The sequence below is a fragment of the Panulirus ornatus genome, chromosome 33 (genome assembly GCF_036320965.1).
Source record: "Panulirus ornatus isolate Po-2019 chromosome 33, ASM3632096v1, whole genome shotgun sequence".
NCBI lineage: Eukaryota > Metazoa > Arthropoda > Malacostraca > Decapoda > Palinuridae > Panulirus > Panulirus ornatus.
In genome coordinates this window covers 15671993-15690481 of record NC_092256.1, presented here as the reverse complement: position 1 = coordinate 15690481, position 18489 = coordinate 15671993, and the positions used below count along the sequence as shown (strand labels likewise).

Sequence of the window (18489 nt, the reverse complement as noted above, 5' to 3'; positions counted from 1 at the left end):
CTGGACCATTAGTAGACCACAGGTGATGGTGGTCCTGGACCATTAGTGGACCACAAAGACTTAGAAGAACAACTGATGAACCACTAGTAGAACTTGAGTGAGTAGAGTGATCGGCCACATTCTGATGGACCATCATTGGTCCATAAGTGGCTAATTGGTGGCTCTCAAGTGGATCACTCATGGAATATGGGTGGATTGCAGGAACAACACACGTGGACCACAGTGGAAGCATAAGTGGATTACTTTTCTTGGGCATGTGTATCTAAGTGGACCGGAGATGGGTCATATGTGGATCACAGATGAGCTACTAGTGGACCACTTGTGGATAACAAAGTAGCTTACAAATGGACCGTATCATGGACCATTAAGTAGACCACTGGAAAGGGGGGGGGGAAAGTTACAGGTGAGCCATAAGTGAACCAAATACAGACCAGGGGATGTAAACATGTCCCCTTAACCTTTTAAGTCAAGAACTTTGTAATTCTGAGTTTCATGTATTCTTGACAAAGAAGTCGTCCCGGATGAATAGCCGGTGACAAGATCTTTGGATTTTTTCGTTGAGTCGAGAAAGAAACACAAAATCACTATGCAAATTTAAAAGCCTCAATACAAAAAAAAGAAAATGGTAATAACGTTGAATACTAAAATGAGTGTGAAAATGTCTTATCAATGCCATATCTAAAGTTCTTAGTGTCCTCCGTTAGTTTCGCCTTTCATTTTGTTCGCTAAGATTCGAAAATAACGAATACACTTGCCACTGTTTAAAAATTAATATACTTCAGGCGAGTAGTCTTTCCTTGTTTATTCTTCTTTTCTTGAACTTTCTTGTATTTATTTCTCAAATTCAGTGACAATCCATGTCAAATTTACATTAGGTTTACGCGTCTTTTCCCTGCAATATTACTAGACGTTCAATTACATTCCCGGACAAAGTCCTGCCAATTTAGGGAGTTAATTAGGGAAACACCTGAGTGCTCCTGCTAACAGTATGTCATGGGGCGTAGGCACAGTAAACGTACATGTGGTCTTATAATAATCCTTAACACCTGAAGAAGGTGTTACGAGTGTTCATGGTTGGTGGGCGTAGCTTGAGGTTAACGGCCTTAATGACCGCGGTAGTTGATAGGCCTAAAGCCCAAACAACCGACCACCTCTGTGGCTCCAGGGGAATTTCTTCTCAGACAGGTGAGTGAGTCTGAATAACAAGAGATAGATGATGAATCTTGGTGTATTCTTCTTCCTAAAGTCGCTGGTGTAAATGTTATTTCTTCTCTCATTTTGATATTCATTCTTTTTACATTCTGGTTGTCTACATATAACTGATAATGCAGTCGCTGCGTGAAGACTCAAATGAACCTGATATTCCTGGAAGTGTTTTATCACATTATCATTTAGTCTTGTGTCACCTTCGGTAGTAACTTCCTTGTAATGTCAGTCTAATACTTAAATGAGGGAAATCCACAAGGTAAAAGTAATTTTCTCTGATACTAAGCCTAATTTGCTTCCGTGAGAACACAGGTATATTTCTTTTTTTTACAACGACTCATTTTCTGTCAATACCAGCTGGTTCGAAACTCCGGTTCACAATAGAGCCATCCAGGAACAGTAGTCCGTCAGTGGTTCAGTGTTTCATGAACTCCATTACTACTGCAATGTGTCGCTTCGGAGAGACAATGATTGAGACAAGGAAGGCGTCTGTGTTTCGTGACTGAACAATATCTGGGACAAGGCAACCTCTGTGTTTCGTCGCTCTGGACAACGTCCGTGCCTTATAGCTTTCGACGATCAGCAACATGTTCCATATAATATATTTCCTCCTGAAAGATTTCAATACATCAATGTGTTGTCTATATCACGCCTTAAAGTCTATCAAAGCGTCAGCATGAATGCTAACATGAAGCCTCGGTTGACCCAAAAAACAAAAGGAACGACAGAGAAATAACTAAGTAAATTAACACAACGCTTAGAAAGACAAACAACTCCTGGTCGCTTTGAACCAGTTCTGAAGCGGCTTCAGGTTGTAAAGTTCAAAATCGGCTTCTACGTTTCAAACCGGTTCGTGAATCGTATCAAGTCTCATGGTAAGCCTAGGTTTGCAGGCTATGAACCGGATGGGGAACGGGTTCAAGTCTCTGACTCAGAACTAAGGGACAATCGTATTCACCACCAACATCCTGTGGTTCATGGAGCTCGACTCCTCCTCAGCGAAACAGGATCCCTGACTCACCGAAACCGCAGGCTACAACCATCCCAACAAAATGCTCAGCTACAACGACGGTTGAGAAATACGAGGATGGCGAAGTATTCCGTGAAGACAGTGTCATCACCACATCCTAGGGGGAGTGAAAAGAAGAGATGCTCGAGGCTAGTGAGACGTTCCGGAGGAATTCGCATGAGATAGTGTGAGTCTTAAGTCTCGAAGCAAGACGAGGTTCAAGCTGTGCTACCAGTAGTCAAGATATTGGGTTTCACATTAGCTCTTGGTTTAAATCTTTGTAGAATGTGTCTGCAGCAGTCCTGTATTATCTGATGTGCTCTGTCGTTAGTTAGTTAGTCTGAGCTAAGAACATTTGTTCTCAGGGACAAACTGAGCGGAAGAATATATACGATTGGAAAATTGAATACGGGAGAAGCAGAAAATAGCTAGGCTGTTCATATAGTGGAGAGGATGCGAACCCACAATGAATTATTTTTGTGTTAGTGTCTAAATACCTCATTAAGTCAGGGACTAAAATTATCATAATTACGATCAAAATACTAGTGTACCGGACCTGGGTTCGAGTTGGCCGAAAGATTGATCGTACTGTATATCCAGTGAAGGCCAAACTTGTCAATTCCAGGATGAACACCGGAATGTAACGCGGTCAAAGCCTGCCTCTCGCCGTCCTGGGAAAGCAGATTCGGCTCTGTTCGTTCATGATCACAACAACAACAACAGCAACAAAAAGAATCAAATGAATGTTTGGATGTTTTCAGGCAAACTATTGGACATGAGGGGAGAGAGAGAGAGAGAGAGAGAGAGAGAGAGAGAGAGAGAGAGAGAGAGAGAGAGAGAGAGAGAGAGAGAGCGCACTTAGCTGATTTCCCCCAGGGTCTCGTGATGTCTCTTCCCATGTGACCTGCACCTCTTCAGACACTCACAGCATCACTACCTTTCGCTCTTCAAAGCGTTAAGAGCCATTTAACTGATCCTGGTTACTTTCCGTTATAGTCATCTCCCCAAAATGATGGGCAGGTTACCATACAAAATCACATAGACGACATGAGGGCTGGCGACCTGAGGAGATTTCTTTCCATAGTTTCGTGTTTTACTGATATTCGTGATGGATATACATCTGTGATGGGGAAAGGGTCAAGCAAGGTAACTACCCTCTCTCGAGCATGACGAAACGACTTTTGAGCACGACGGTGTGACCTTTTTATTAAGCACGATGGCGTGACCTTTTTCATCATGAAGGCACGAACCTTGGATATCATGACGTGATCTTTGTCCTGAGTATCATGGGTCAGGTTAAATACCCAGATCATCGTATATACCCATGGGTTGTGACGCAGTGGTGTCGCATAATCGTACTCAAGGGTTGTACCGCTGGACCACATGTGTCTTCCTAACCCTGTTCAAGGACTGTACCATCGTGACGTGCATTAAAACGAACGTGTTATCTGATAACAACGAAAAAACAAGCAGGTAACATATTGAGTTGTGAGGGGGGCGGTCCGTTACCTCAAATTACTGGGAGATACAATCACAGCTCGTGGGGTTTACTAGCCTGGGTCGTGAGGAAGGCTGGTTTTAAGTCATGGGTAAACTGACTTAGGTCGTGACCTAGGTTGTGGGGAAGGCTAAAGGTCAACGGGTCTTACACACACGCACACACAGCCTTTAACACACTACCAGATCCAATCTTTTTACCTTGTTACACTCTATCTCTAACTTGGCCTTCTTTACCTGTCTCTCTATCTCGACTCATCCCCTCCCATGTGTCATACGTCCTAAGGCAACTTCTCATTTTACTTACTAGACCTAACCACTCAGTAGGAGCTCCAATAATGAGGTAATCACAGGTAAGGAGCAGATGTGGTAGTCAAGGTAAGGATCAGAAATCCTTCTGTGGATATTCGTATCACTGATCCTGGAACCTATAGGCCATGACGTCTCGCAGATCGTCAGCAGCTCATGTGTTCTCGGGGAAGATTCTAACTGGGCCACGCCCGTGGAACTGAGGGAAAGTTCGTCTGTGATGTATAGGATTAGAGGGAAGTAATGTATTACTGTCACCTCATTGTATAATTACCTGTTTGTACCGGATGGGCATGGGGCTCTATACTCGTGGTGCCTCATCTTATGAACGTTTTCTAACATACAACCTTATGAACTTATGTATGCTGTGTGTGTGTGTGTGTGTGTGTGTGTGTGTGTGTGTGTGTGTGTGTGTGTGTGTGTGTGTGAGGCAGATCCTGTCATGATAAAGGCTAATCTTATATCACCAGAGCTGCATGGAGATCCCACTGATCTGCCTCCCTGAATATTGCATGTATGTGTGTCAGGTTAATGGTCTTGTTTCAGTCAGAATATGTATCTGTATGTGTTAGCATGTGTATGGATATGTGTGTATCTGTACTTGTACATATATGTGTATGTCTTTGTTTTTCGTTTTTGTACATGTTTGTGTCTCTATATGTCCTTTGTAAACTTGTATTTTCTATAATGTGCTTGTATGAGTCTGTTTTTGCATACATATGTATGTACGTGTCTGACACATGTATCCTTGCATATTTCAAAGTGGTCTTGTTTTTGAACTTGGTTTACTGTATGTATGCTGATCTAAGGGTATGAGTAATTTCTATGAACAAATACCGACACACAACCATAGACAAAGTTATACAGACTTACAGACATCACTTGCCAACATACATTTGTACAGAGAGCAATATTCACGTAAGAAGAGAGTAATGTCTCTGATGGCAAGTTTACCAGCGTCTCTCCTACCCTGCAGGGGATCGGGGCTAACAATAACTGCGGACGACTTTGTCCAGCTACCAAAATTACACTTTTTTCTGGAAAGTTTGGTGTACACTGTCACGGTAGGAGTAACTTTTAGTCTTCTGTATCAAGTCATCTAAATTTGTCAGAAATATGAAAGAGGTACATGGAGAAGGTTGGATGGCAAAAGAGTTTTTCTATTTCTTAGCATAGAAAAGGAAGGTTTGCAACAACCTTTTTCAGTGCTGGTTTCTGTCTGTCTGTAAGTCTGTCTTTCTCAACCCACCTGTCTGTCTGTCTGGCCCTCTAACTTAAGCAAACGAAGATACTCTCTCTCTCTCTTTCGAAATACAGTGACACTAGATATTACCTCGGATGAGCTGACACTACAGAAACAGATTTAGATAGAAAAAAAAATGTTGTCCTTCATCTTTCGAATGTGTCAGCGAAAAAGAAAATAAGAACCAGGGGGGCACTATTTAGTCTGTACGACCCGACAGCAACAATTGGACATTTGATTGACAATCTGTGCCACACAGTTGGAATGTTGGAGTTACAGGAATTTGATTGTTATTCCTGGCTTGGATGGTGAGTGGTGGTGGTGATGGTGACGACTGCTGTTGATGGTGGTGGTGGTGCTAGATTGGGTAATGGTGATGGCTCTGGTGATCGTAATGGTGGTGGTGATAAGTGACGACTGTGGTGATAGTGATGGTGGTCATGTTGATGATAATGGTGATGCTTGTAAAGGGGAGATGGGTAGTTGTGATGATGGTGGGGGGGAGGGATGGGTGTTGGTGTTGAAGGTGTTGGTGGTATGGATGGTGGTGAGGATGGTGTATGTGATTGTGAGTGTTCGTGCTGAACGAAAACAGATAGATAGATAGATAGATAGATAGATAGACTCCACCCGGTGGATTAACACCGCGAGTAACAAGCACCTTTTGGCAAGGCTGTGTCTCGGTCAGTTGACGAAAAAAAGAACACTCCTGTCAAAGAAATTTTCGCGTCAAAGGAATCCGTCCGCCCCATGCTCCTGAATGTAGCGCAACCCTAGATCTGCAGGCTTCCTAAGGAAAGGGTTCCTTGAGTAACACCATGACTCTTTCAGAAAAAGTTCTCGGTGTAATCATGAGAGAGAGAGAGAGAGAGAGAGAGAGAGAGAGAGAGAGAGAGAGAGAGAGAGAGAGAGAGAGAGAGACGCAAATGCTTAAGCACCATGGGTGTCAGCCAATCACTTTAATCCACTTTCGGTGTTGGAAGGGAGGGAGGGAGAGAGTAGAGAAAGAGGACAAGAAGTAGGGGAAGGCAGAAGATAGGTAGCGAAGAGGCAAGGCAGAGGATGGGAAGGTAATGAGAGAGGGGAACAAGACGGCCAAATATGTGGATAGAAAGAAAGTGAGGCAATATAAACAAGTGCTCCTCGTAGAGCCATTTGGATCCTACAAACATCGACAAGGCAAAGTTTTTTCTCCGCCGCAAACATTCGCCAGACATCCACGAAACGACCCCAGCTGCTGTGGCTGAAACCTCCTGTAAGCTCCTGAAACGCCCCACAAGAGTTCTCACCCTCTGGAAACAGCAGGAAGTTATCCCGTTGAGTAAGATGAGTTAATTCCTTAAGTGCAACGACTTAATTAAAAGAATGATAAAAGCTTGCCACCCTCTTGTTCTCAGCCCCTGACACGAGTCCTCAGGAGTTCCCAGCCAGCCAGCCATTTCGGCTCTGAGAGACAAGGCTCAGCTCCTGGTTACTGATGCACCTCTTAAAGCAATATCCACGGGAACTCCCAGCGGCCCATCCTTTTACTGCAACATGTCTTAGCTCTCACCTCCCGCCGTAACTCCTGAGACAACTTCTCAGGTCCTCCCAGCGTACGGGGAATGCATTTAGGGCTGGGAGGAGCCGGTGACAGCGGAAATTGGCCGAGTGGCTCCCAGTTCCCTCACTGTCAACATATTCTCTGGAACTGCTCTGGGAGGGGGACAGACTCAAGGCTGTCTTGGAAGAAGAAGAAAAAGAAGAAGAAGAGGAGGAGGAAGAAATGATGAGGGAGAAGAATGAATAGAAAAAGAGGGCAAGTTAAAGGAAGAGAGAAAGAAAATGAGAAAAAATGGATTAAGGGAAAAAATATTAAAGAGAAAGGAGAAAAAGAGGTGGAGGTAAAGGAGATGAGACGAAAAATAATGAGGAGGAGGAAGAAGAGGTGGTGATTGAGGAAGAGGAAGAGATGGTGGCAAAGGAGGAGGAGGAGAAGATGGTGGTAGAAGAGGAGGAAGAATGAAGAATTGATAGGGATTGACAAACTCAAGGTTAACCAGAAGTGACCCCACGACTTAAAATACTCATGATTCTAACATGTAAGTATTTCTCATCAAACGCGTCAGTCTCTTTCTCATCAAACACGTCTGTCTCTTGTAAATATTAAGTTCTCTGTTAAATTTTGTCTTACCTTGGGAGTGTAGTTGCTTATTCTTTTACGTAACCTGCTCTTTTCGCAGCAAGGTTAACTATGACCACGTTGTCTGTGACTACTATTTATGCATTACGGGGAGAGAGTTTTACACTCTTTTCGTCCCGTTTTTTAACCTTGTGTATCTATCCTATCTTAATAGTATGTATATACACATACACAAACACACACTGCGGCTTACGCCTCTTGAGAATTTGTCAAATACAATAAACCGAAACTATTCTAATCAAAAGTATGGGCTATTTGCATAGTAAGAATGTATGTGGTCTTAGAGTTATCTTTAACACTTGAAGACATTAATGACCCAAGCGGTTGATGGGAATAAAACCCAAAACATCAATCAAACTAACCTAAATGATTCAAGTTCGTCCGAGATGAAAAATAATAATCAAAACTGTTGCCCGAGACGGATGGCACTGCTGATGATGAACGCATTTGACTGGTAGAGAGAAAATCTTTTTTCTGAGTTACATACGACAAGAAATTACACCTCAGGACGCGTTTAAATGATAATTCCTTTCTGGGCCGTACTCTCGAATTTCAAAAAAAAATTAAATTTTGAAATACCTTTTGTCTTTTCAGCGCTGATCTAAATTCTGAGTAAAAGTAAGCAAGATAAACGTTTGGAAACACTCCTTCTATCCGGAAAGTCAAATTTGATTACTTGGACCAGCGACCGGCACTGTGTGGTGCCGATGAGTCGAAACTTTCCCCACAAGTGACACAGTTTCATTAGGGATAAAAGCATTGGTTTGTTTCGCTAGGAAGTTTACTGTCGACCATCTTCGCCGATATTTACGAACTCGTTGAATTTTCAACTTCGCTTTCCTTGTTTTTCTTTGTGAATATCTTTCATCAGTATTTGTCGTATATGTAAATACTTCAAGTGTCCAGAACTTGCAACTGTTCTCTTGTGTGAATAAAGTTCTTGTCATTTAAATGAATGTTTCTCAATAATGAGTTAGTTGTATTCACTCAAAATGTAACAACACGGAGTACAGAAGCACCACACACACATATATATATAGCACCCTCGACAGAGAGGATTCGACCCTCTACCACTTGTGGCGGCAATCACGGCGCTTATCCACTCAGTCTCTGGGGTCCCTAATTTGAGTGGCTGAGCGACTCGACTGCCACCACATACTGAAGAGGTTCAAAACCTCTCTCTGTAAAAGGTAATATGTATAATGTAAGTGGGCGCTTCAGCGCTCCAAGAACTAACATATATATATATATATATATATATATATATATATATATATATATATATATATATATATGTCATAGCAGAAAATACTACTCACAGCGGCAGAATCACGCATGACTTGGTGCAGCTGTGACGAATATGCAATTCAAACTTGTCTCGCATACAAAATGAAGCTATCACTTCAGCTGAGCATCAGAGGCTGTATCTATGCATGTTTCATGTGTGGAGAGCTGGAAGTTTCGAGTGGAATGGTACACATGAGATCAGAGGTACCCATATGAAGGACCCTTACTGAGGGACGGGATTTTTAAGTATGACACAAGGCATGGATGATGTTTGGCTACAGAGACACTGAACGATGAAGCAAAACGCTGTTCGGTTCAACCTCGAAAGCGAAACAACCGTGATTGTCTGAGTCAATATCAACGGGTAAAGTGGTTAAGTGAGTGAGAGAGAGAGAGAGAGAGAGAGAGAGAGAGAGAGAGAGAGAGAGAGAGAGAGAGAGAGAGAGAGAGACTAGGTACTGAACGTTGGCACATGAAAGGGGAGAGGTGCTAAGAATCAGGATTGGGTCGTCAGTGTGAGAGAAGAGAGGAAAGAAAGAAGAGGGTTGGGAGGGAGGATGGGAAGGATGAAGGAGGATGGGAGGGAAGGAGGATGAGAAGGAAGGAAAGGAGGGAAAACTTCAGCTCCCACACTGCTACACGCACACACATACACGCTGCCACATGTAAGAGGGAAGCAGGGAGACCCTTGACCTCCTCTCCCCTACACCAGTGCTCATCAGACAACCACTGGAGGCGACAACGAACGTGACTCTTGTACCGAAACAAAAAAGAGCTAAACTACCATACGAAAACGGGGACGGAAATGACGAAAGGAAATGATATTACCTTTAACACATTTCACACATTCGAAGGTACAGCACAAGTTACAGAGTAGATGATGGGAGCCAGAGAAGTGTATGTAACACTTTTGATTAATTCTAAAGTACAGCTAAACTTACAGAGGAGTTCAGTGGATTATATTAGCGTTTGTACCACCTCTAAATCTAAAATATACAGGAAATTCCGAGGGAGGAAGGCGTCGCAGGTACATCTGCACGAATATAGGAAACGAGTCCGCCATACGAGTCTGGAAAACAAAACATTATGAGAGAAACCGAACCCGTGTGGACCAGTGCTGACTCACAGACAATTGCGCTAAACACTTCACCATGGGGTGCCGTGGTGTGTGTGTGTGTGTGTGTGTGTGTGTGTGTGTGTGTGTGTGTGTTGACTTCCTAAAAAAAAAACTGGTCTGCGTGGTGTTAAGGTAAGCATTACTGACCCGCCCGATGTAAGGTTCGAATCTTGGAAGCGGCAATCGACCCGCACCCAAATCAATTGTTTATCCTCCCCTTGGGATAGCCTACGCCGTCTCAGCTACCATAAGAAAAGGCACAAAGTACCAGTAGAAGAAGTAATGCCCCGAGGAAAAGATAAATGGTGAGATCAGGGGCGTCGAGGGCTAGCACCGCCCCCTGGGGGCAAACAGCCTCGCTCTTCCCCCCACCGTGAAAGGAAGAGGCCCATCGATGTTCTTGGGGTCTCTCTCTCTCTCTCTCTCTCTCTCTCTCTCTCTCTCTCTCTCTCTCTTTCTTACTTTTTTGAATAGAATTTACAATAATAAAAAAAAAAATTAGAAAACAACAACGAGCTTATGAACAGTGCCATATGTAATGATAACGAAGTTGAGGACGAAGGTTTTCGCTATACTTTTGAAACAGGATTAAGTGGGATTTGAAAAAAAAAAAAAAAAAAAAGAGGGGCTCAGGCCTGGGCCCCTTAATGGATCCTGGGCCGAGAGGGCAGTGACCCCCCCCCACTCCCCCCTTTACCATACCATCTCTCTCTCTCTCTCTCTCTCTCTCTCTCTCTCTCTCTCTCTCTCTCTCTCTCTCTCATCAAGCCTGAGTTAGATTGCCCCAGCTTGGGAGGGAGGGAGGGGAAGGGGGGAGCGTTGTTGGTTACGTCTATAGATCACCATAGTTCTCGACTGTTCATTTCCGGTAAGAAAAGCTCGAGTAACTTTTTTAAACGCCATATTTGTTTCTTTAAAAATAAAAATGGATGTGACTTATGGTCTGAAATGACAAGGAGTTGTATAGGTCGTATTCATATAGATACCGGTTCACTGAAACACCGAATCAATCGTCAAATGGATCTTACCTTCGAAGCGTTGTTCAGCTGTTCGTCCAGGGTTTCGTTGACACCAAGGCGACTAAGGGGTTAGGAGCTGATCGTCTATGTTGGTGGTGAGGAAGATAAGTTGAGAGCAGATCTATTAAGCCACCTCCCTCTCTGTAGCTCTGGGTAACTCTCTCCTTCCCAGACACACCTGTTACGGTCTGTCGCCGGTCACACTTCAAGGACCGTGAGACTTCCTTAGACTGTTACCACAACAGCTCACAGTTCAAAACAAAAGAATACTTTCAGTTTCTATCTTCCTCACACAACACTCGGCAATCTGTCTACTGCTATTGTCGTTTTTGTGAATACTTCTTTAACTTTAAAAGTCAATCTTGATGGTTCTCGATACCAGTCTCTGCTTTAGCCACGTGGTATAGGGCAGGGCGCAGCGGTGCGGCACAACCTTCCTCTTCACCTGCAACGCTGACACTGAGACTGTTTTGCTGCCGCGACCGTTGGTGGGGAGGTGAGGGAGAGCAGAGTTGCCGGCAGTCCGCCGTATTCCACCAACCATTGTTGCCGTCCGTTTGTTGGCTAATTGAATGTATGTCGTCAGTGCACTGACATTTCAATTTACATACCATATGTAGTGTACGAGTGCGTGAAATGAGAAAACACAGAGTAAATTCGAGTCCAAATCGAGTAATGAGGTGCAGACATGATCATATGAGCGTAAACTTTCGTGGGGGGAGAACCTACGGAGATTAGATTGCTTTAGGGATCTGGAAGTGGACTTGGCCGCAGCGGTTGGAACCATGGGAAGTGAAGTGAGTCATGGGGTGGGAGAGGGAGGGCGTTCAGGTACCCGGTTACAGTAAAGACCGTGTAGAAGGAGAGGTCACCTGGCAAGTATGGGTATGTTTTATTGATACAGTAGTCCCGACAGAGTTGTATGGGTGCTAGATCTGGGCCTTGAACGCAAAAGAAAGGAGCTGGATGTGTTGGGAATGGAATGACTGGGGACAATGCGTCTTTTAAGGAGAGTTTGATTGTGTAGGGAATGACAAGAGCAGTAAGCGCAGTCTTACTGAGAGGAACGACCAGGGTGAAGTGAAATGTTTCGGTCATATGAATAAGACGAACGAAAAATAACGAACGAAAGGAACTGTTTCAGGAGCGACAGGAGAAGTGAGAAGGAGTGACCAAAAAGGAGATATATGTGGAGAAAAAGAGGCTCTGGAATATTGGGAAATTCGCTTGGGTGAGAGGCGTGCTGTAGATAGACATTAATGGGATCGATTTGGCACATGGCGGATGACGTACTATCACTAAAGTGGGCAAAATAAACTACAGAGTTATATACATAGGAATTATCTGTGGATGGTGGCCTCAGGATGTTTGCAAATGAGATCATTTTCTGATTATTCCTGACGCAATCTCGCATTGCTGAGAAATATGTAAGATAGAGTTGAGGTCGGACAGGCCAGGGAGTAAGTCAGTTGCTGCACGCCGATGACGCTGCTCTGGTGGTAGAATCGAGTGAGAAACTTAAGAAGACTGGGAGAGCGTGTGAGAGGAGAATGTTGAGAGTTAATGTGCATTAAAGTAGAGCTACTAAGGCTAGCATGGTAGATACAGGTTGGTTTAAGAGAAGGTTTTAACTAAGAGAAGCTGAAGGAAGTCGAGTGTATTAGATCCCTCGGAGTGGACGTAGCATCGAATGGAACCATGGATGCTGAAGTAAGCCATGGGGTTGGCGAGGGGACTAAGACCCTCAGTGCACTGCGGAATATGTGTGGAAAGAGAAGTCATTGTCTATGAGGTCATATATAGGCATGTTTGATGACCTTGGAGTCCCGATGGTTATGTGTGGGTCAAGGCGTAGGCCATGAATACAAAAGTAAGGTAGAGGGTGTATGTGTTGGAAACGAAATGCTTAAGGGCGATCTGCGGTGTGAGGAAGGTTGATCGTATGAGAAATGATGGGATAAGAGATGGGGAAAGGTTGTAAGAAAAGTATGGGTGAGAGAACTAAAGGCGGTATGATAAAATGATTTTGACCATCCGAACCATTTGAGAGGATGTGGAATAAGTCTTTGCCCTCTGAATTTTCTCCTGCAAGATTCTCTGCTCCTGTCTTTCTGAATGAGGCAACAGGATATGGCTGGCCTCAGCTGAAATTGGCAACCGAATGCGACTACCCCGAGGCAAAATTACTAATGAAGAGGTTATGTATCAAGGGAACGACGACAAGAGCCTCCCTCTGAGGGAGGTGGGTCGACTGTATCTCCGGGACGTTAAAAGAAACTTGTGTCCCTGGGATGTTTTATGGTATATTAATGGAGGTAAGTTACATGTAGAAGGTTATCTTTTTCATGGGTCTTTGGTTCCCATCTCTCTCTCTCTCTCTCTCTCTCTCTCTCTCTCTCTCTCTCTCTCTCTCTCTCTCTCTCTCTCTCTCTCTCTCTCTCTCTCTCTCTCTCTCTGTGCGAGCTCCTACCCTCTCCCCTCCTCACCAGATCCTTCACACAGCCAACTTTGAGTACTCTCCTCCTCCTCCTAGTCCTCCTGCCGTCATTTTCCCCCTCACAGGTCACACCCTAGAGCCACACGCTGGCCCTCCCGAGGGAGAAGTGTACCTGTAAGTACCATTGAAGCCACGGTCTGGAGTACCTTAGTTAGGTCGTTTGAAGATCAAAAGAGAAAAAGAAGAGGAAATCTTAAAACTTTTCTGGGAAAAGTTCTGCAACTTTTGGGCTCTAGAGATGTAACATGACCGCTTAAGACGTCCAGATTTTTTCAAGAACATCGACAACCGAAGATAGGGAATAATGTTCTGGAATTTCAATGCTTAACAAAGATTATCGTATCTCTAAATGGCTTATGAACTTACATGTTCCTTTGTTTGTTCGCAGGTCATGTAATCCTCTCTTGCGTTGATTGATATGTCTGATGACTTCGGTCATGATGCGTTTTCTCATTAGCGTGCTCTCATTTCCTCTCTTCCTTCTGTTTCTAGTATTCGCTTAGCCAGTGGTGGGGTGGTCAGGACTGGACACGGGCCCTTGGCCAGTAGTGAGGTGACCAGGAAGGAGCACGGGACTTTGGACGATGATAAGGTGGCCAGAGAGGAACACGGAACTTTGAACAATAATGAGGTGGCCAGGGAGGAGCATGAGGGACCATAGCCAGTAATGAGGTGGCCAGGAAGAAACACGAGACTGGCCAGTGATGAGGTGGCCAGAACGCAGCACGGGGCCTTGGCCTAGCTTCTCAGCTATAAGCCCGAATGGAGAAATTACTGCCGCTTATGAACGTCGTCTTCCTCTCCCTGAGGGAGAGATGGAGAGTGAGAGGGAAGAGGCGGAGAGAGTTGAAAGAAGAGGAGTACGTAGGAGACGGATGGAACTGAGATATGGAAGAAGAGGAAATATAAGGAGAGTATTCCAGGAGGGAGAGCATTATCGGGTAATGAGTAGGAAGTTATTTCAAGATTATCTTTTCAGATTTTCTTGGTTGGATTAACTATAATCTGTGTGGATCATGATAATATTTTCAAGACTGAGGAAGAAAAGATTGTGTCATTAATAGCCTAAAATACCTATTTCTATGGATTCATAGAAGTTCCTTTAGGATTATATTCTGGAATTTGGATGAAATAACTTTAATGAGTTTATTTCTTTTTTCCCATACAGATGAAATAAAGAGAGTAACCACAAATCTAACATATGGTCATCCTTTACCATGGATGATTTTATTGATAAGGGAATGAGGAATTAGGGGTAAAGTTCAGTATAAGCCAAACGACATACACTCAGGAAACTTTGTAAAGAGACATATGATTTTTTTCTGAGTCTGCCAGATGTCATCTTTGATAACATAGAGCCTCAGAAAGCTCATCTGAACACGTTCGAATTAAGGAACATATGATGGACTTTGAATGAGGCATCTATGAATGCTTAGGGATACTATGAAGGCAAACTTATCATGGAATTTATATGGGGTACTGTCATTTGAATGTATAGGCTCTGTTTATGAACTCAGAAGTGTGATTTTGCTGCTTGAACACCATTAAGTAAACCCACTTAGCTTCAGAAACCAGTCATTACAAATGAGTCCCCGAGTAAATCTGGGCTTTGGATATATCTCCTTGATAATCATCATCCCTCATTTAGTAAGAACTACTTCCTTTCTGATCATAAACGGGATAAACGGAAGATTAAAGACGTCTATGCGAAAAACAAATAAATGGACTTGGATTAATGGAAAAATGACAAGTGGGAGGGAGAAGAAGGAGAACTTTAGAGAAATACGGAAATGAGAACACAGAGAAAGGGAGATGGAAGGGAGAGTAGAGGGAGGGAGGTAGGAAAGGCGACCAACTCCAGCTGAGTCCCAGAAGCTGGGAGTTCATAAGGAGGGATTAGCTTCCCTGGCCGGACCTGATAAGGGATCAGACCCTCATAACGCAGGTTGGTGCCTTTGTTCCCGGCAGGATCGAGCTTACCATTGGATATAAGGGATCACTGCCTTCATAACCCAAGAATTCGTCTCACGTTCAGCTCCAGCAAATATTTTTTGAAATATTAAGGAATATTATACAACACACTTTTTTAAAACGCTTGTATTTGTTTTATTTTCTTTATATTTCTGTTCAACATCTAGATTTGCTCTGATATGTTTATTTAAGCGTAATAGTAGGTGGCAATAGTGTTGTAAATATCCTGGTTGTATTGGTGACATTGCATTGTTAAGGTTCTGACATCTGCACTGCCTTGGTCACGAAGCAGTTTGCCTCCTGTGAGTGAGCGAGCGACTCTGATAACCTTCTCAACGACGTCCTTGAAGGTTACACTACACTCTGGCCTTCTACTCCTTTAAGAGGAGGGAGAAGCTTTTCACGTCGTACTTCATTAGTCAAAATCTGTCTATCATCCTGATAACTTGTGGGTAAGGAGGATCATCCACTCTCCCCACATCAGTTGCACAAGGCCACTTCCACATACTGGTGGCACCAAGGTTCTTCTCCATATCTGTCGTGCAACACTACTTCCCATCGATCGTGCGAAGCCACTTCTCACGTCCAGACTCCCCGAGAATGGACGGATGATATGCAGTCGAAAGTAATGGATAATCTTGTGCATATTTTCAGGACGTTCAACATCCAAATGACAAGTGAAGAGTCTTGTGCAAGACGGGGTAAGAATATCAACAAGGGAACTCCTCCCTGCTTTAAGACGCACGTCATACATCCTCAACAGCGACAGACAGACACAACACTTTACGACGCGGAATTTATCCACATCCGGAACCCTCTCCTGTTCCTCTACCCTCACGCCTCTCTCCCTACACCACTAGACAAGACTGAGGACCGTCCGAGGCTTCACTTTTCAAGCCCTGATACAAGATGGAAGGATTTACAATGCCATGAAAATCTGCAATACATGGCGAGTGCCGCTGGTCTGGTGTTCATATACAAGACTAACAAACTTAAGGTCCTCACACCTTCCTTTCTCAGTCAGTATTTGATAACACAGGAGACAGGTCGAACAGAAAGATGCTTCGAACTTCTACTCTCCTGCTCTCGAGAACATCGCCTGTCTCGTCCCCCTTGCGTTCTCGTACTTGGAACATGTTTACACAAGAGATAGAAATTAATGAGAAAAAAGAATTCTTATTCCGGCAGTATTCAAAGACTCGGGTATATTTTTTCCTCCTTCAGAAATAAAATCCTATAATCAGGAAGCAGAGTGTTGGGTAAACTGCCTTCATTAAAGGGACGATCCTGTAGCAGAATTTCTGTTGCAAAAGCGTCCTTGCAGGAGGAGGACGTGGCCGGCCGCATTTGCAGACTCTTCTCGTTATAGGAGCAGGTCCTTGTATTCATGGTAGACCACTCATAACTCTGGGAAATTCAATACCTCCTCCAGGGTGTATTGCGACGGAAAGAGGGAGAGCATACACGCCAAACTCCCTCAGGCTGGGCTCTGATACATGTATCATATGAAGGTGTTTGTCTATTTGTCTGTCTGTCTGTATGTCTGTCTGCCTTTCTGTCTGTCTATCTATCTGTCTGTCTGTCTTTCTGCGTATATGCCATTTTCCTCTCCAACATATATAGCAATATATGTCGTACCGGATGATTCCTTCCTTTACCTCTATATAAAGATGCGTTACTCATAATAGATTCATATGTTTTTTACCTCCTCTCGCTCCTGGAATTCGAAGGTTGAAAACCGGCCACAAAAAAACATATATGAGGTTCAAAAGCCCCTCATCTCATCTGGAGGGTAAATTAAGACTCCCTCGCCCGGCCCCCTCAAGTGGTGCTCACACGTCCATCACTCCTGCCTGCAGAGCTGAAGATATTGGCCCTCTGGGCCTACCCTCCGACGTGGGGGGAGGAAACGAGGAAACTACCGTACCTGACGTGGCTTCAGGGATCTGGGGAGAGAGAGAGAGAGAGAGAGAGAGAGAGAGAGAGAGAGAGAGAGAGAGAGAGAGAGAGAGAGAGAGAGAGAGAGAGAGAGACCTTACTGCCTCACTGCCAATAACAAGACTATAAGAATCCTGGCATCAAATTCTTCGTAAAATCCACACAGGTCTCGCTACCCGTCCTGGTTCGGAAACTCCCGGGTCGTTACCGCTGTAATCATCTCGTTTGCGATATTCGATGGACTGTTTCAGGCTGGGTTACCTCTTCAGAGAACCCATTTCCCACCTGCTTATGGAGACATTCAAGGGTGGAATAACACACACACATATTGCGAATGGATGGAGTTCGAGACTTTCAAGAACCACGTTCATTCTTTTTTCTAATATCAGTCTAAAACTTGAAGACATGTGCAAATAAATATCACGCATACTCAGAAATGCACACACACACACACACACACACACACACACACACACACACGCACACACACTTGACATCAAACTACACACAAACCCCATACAGTGCTCTGATATACAGCCTCTCAGAATCTGTTCTGTCACTTGCATGGAACCAGAACTCTGTTGCTCACAGGTTCCAAATACGTTGATCGTGTTATAAGCTCATAACTCTGTCTCACATACGAGTTAAAGGATAACTCTGATAATTTTATGTAATTGTGTTCCTCATTTAAGAAATACCGTCTCTTGACATCTTCCTCAAACAATTCTACCTATTTCTTCGAAAACCTTCCATATTTCCCTTACAGTTCTCCCAATTTCCCCAATCAATGCTCCTCATTTCTTCAACTGATCTCCCTATCTCTCCAGTATATATCCCTATTTATTTCAACAACGCTCCCTACTACCCCAACAGATTTCTCCACTTTTCCCTATTTCTCAAAAAAGAAATTTCCCGATTTCTAAGACTATTATCCCTATTTTCTCCAACAGCTCTCCAGTTTCCTCAGCAAAGCTCCCTACCTCCTTCCCTCTCCTTCAACACTGGATAAAATCCCTAAAACAAGATTGTTATCTAAGTTTGAAAAAATATAGGGATGGTGAAGAAGATCTAATTAAATATTCTTTATTGATATAAAATTATAATTACAAATATTAATCATCTTATGACCTAAGTACATCATGTAAATGAATACATCATATATGACCTAGGTGTACTATGTGTGACCTAATTGTAAACAAAAATCTTGTGAGACT

The 18489-nt window shown here is 43.6% G+C and overlaps 1 protein-coding gene across 1 annotated transcript in view; it reads right to left on the bottom strand.

Annotated features, from left to right (window-relative positions):
• The window catches only part of LOC139759490 (uncharacterized), a 58253-nt gene extending 46923 nt beyond the window's left edge, over positions 1–11330 (bottom strand). The window contains exon 1 of the mRNA XM_071681669.1: positions 10879–11330. The gene's annotated coding sequence lies outside the window, so the exon portion shown is untranslated. The remainder of the gene's footprint in view (positions 1–10878) is intronic.
• Positions 11331–18489: the final 7159 nt, after the last annotated feature.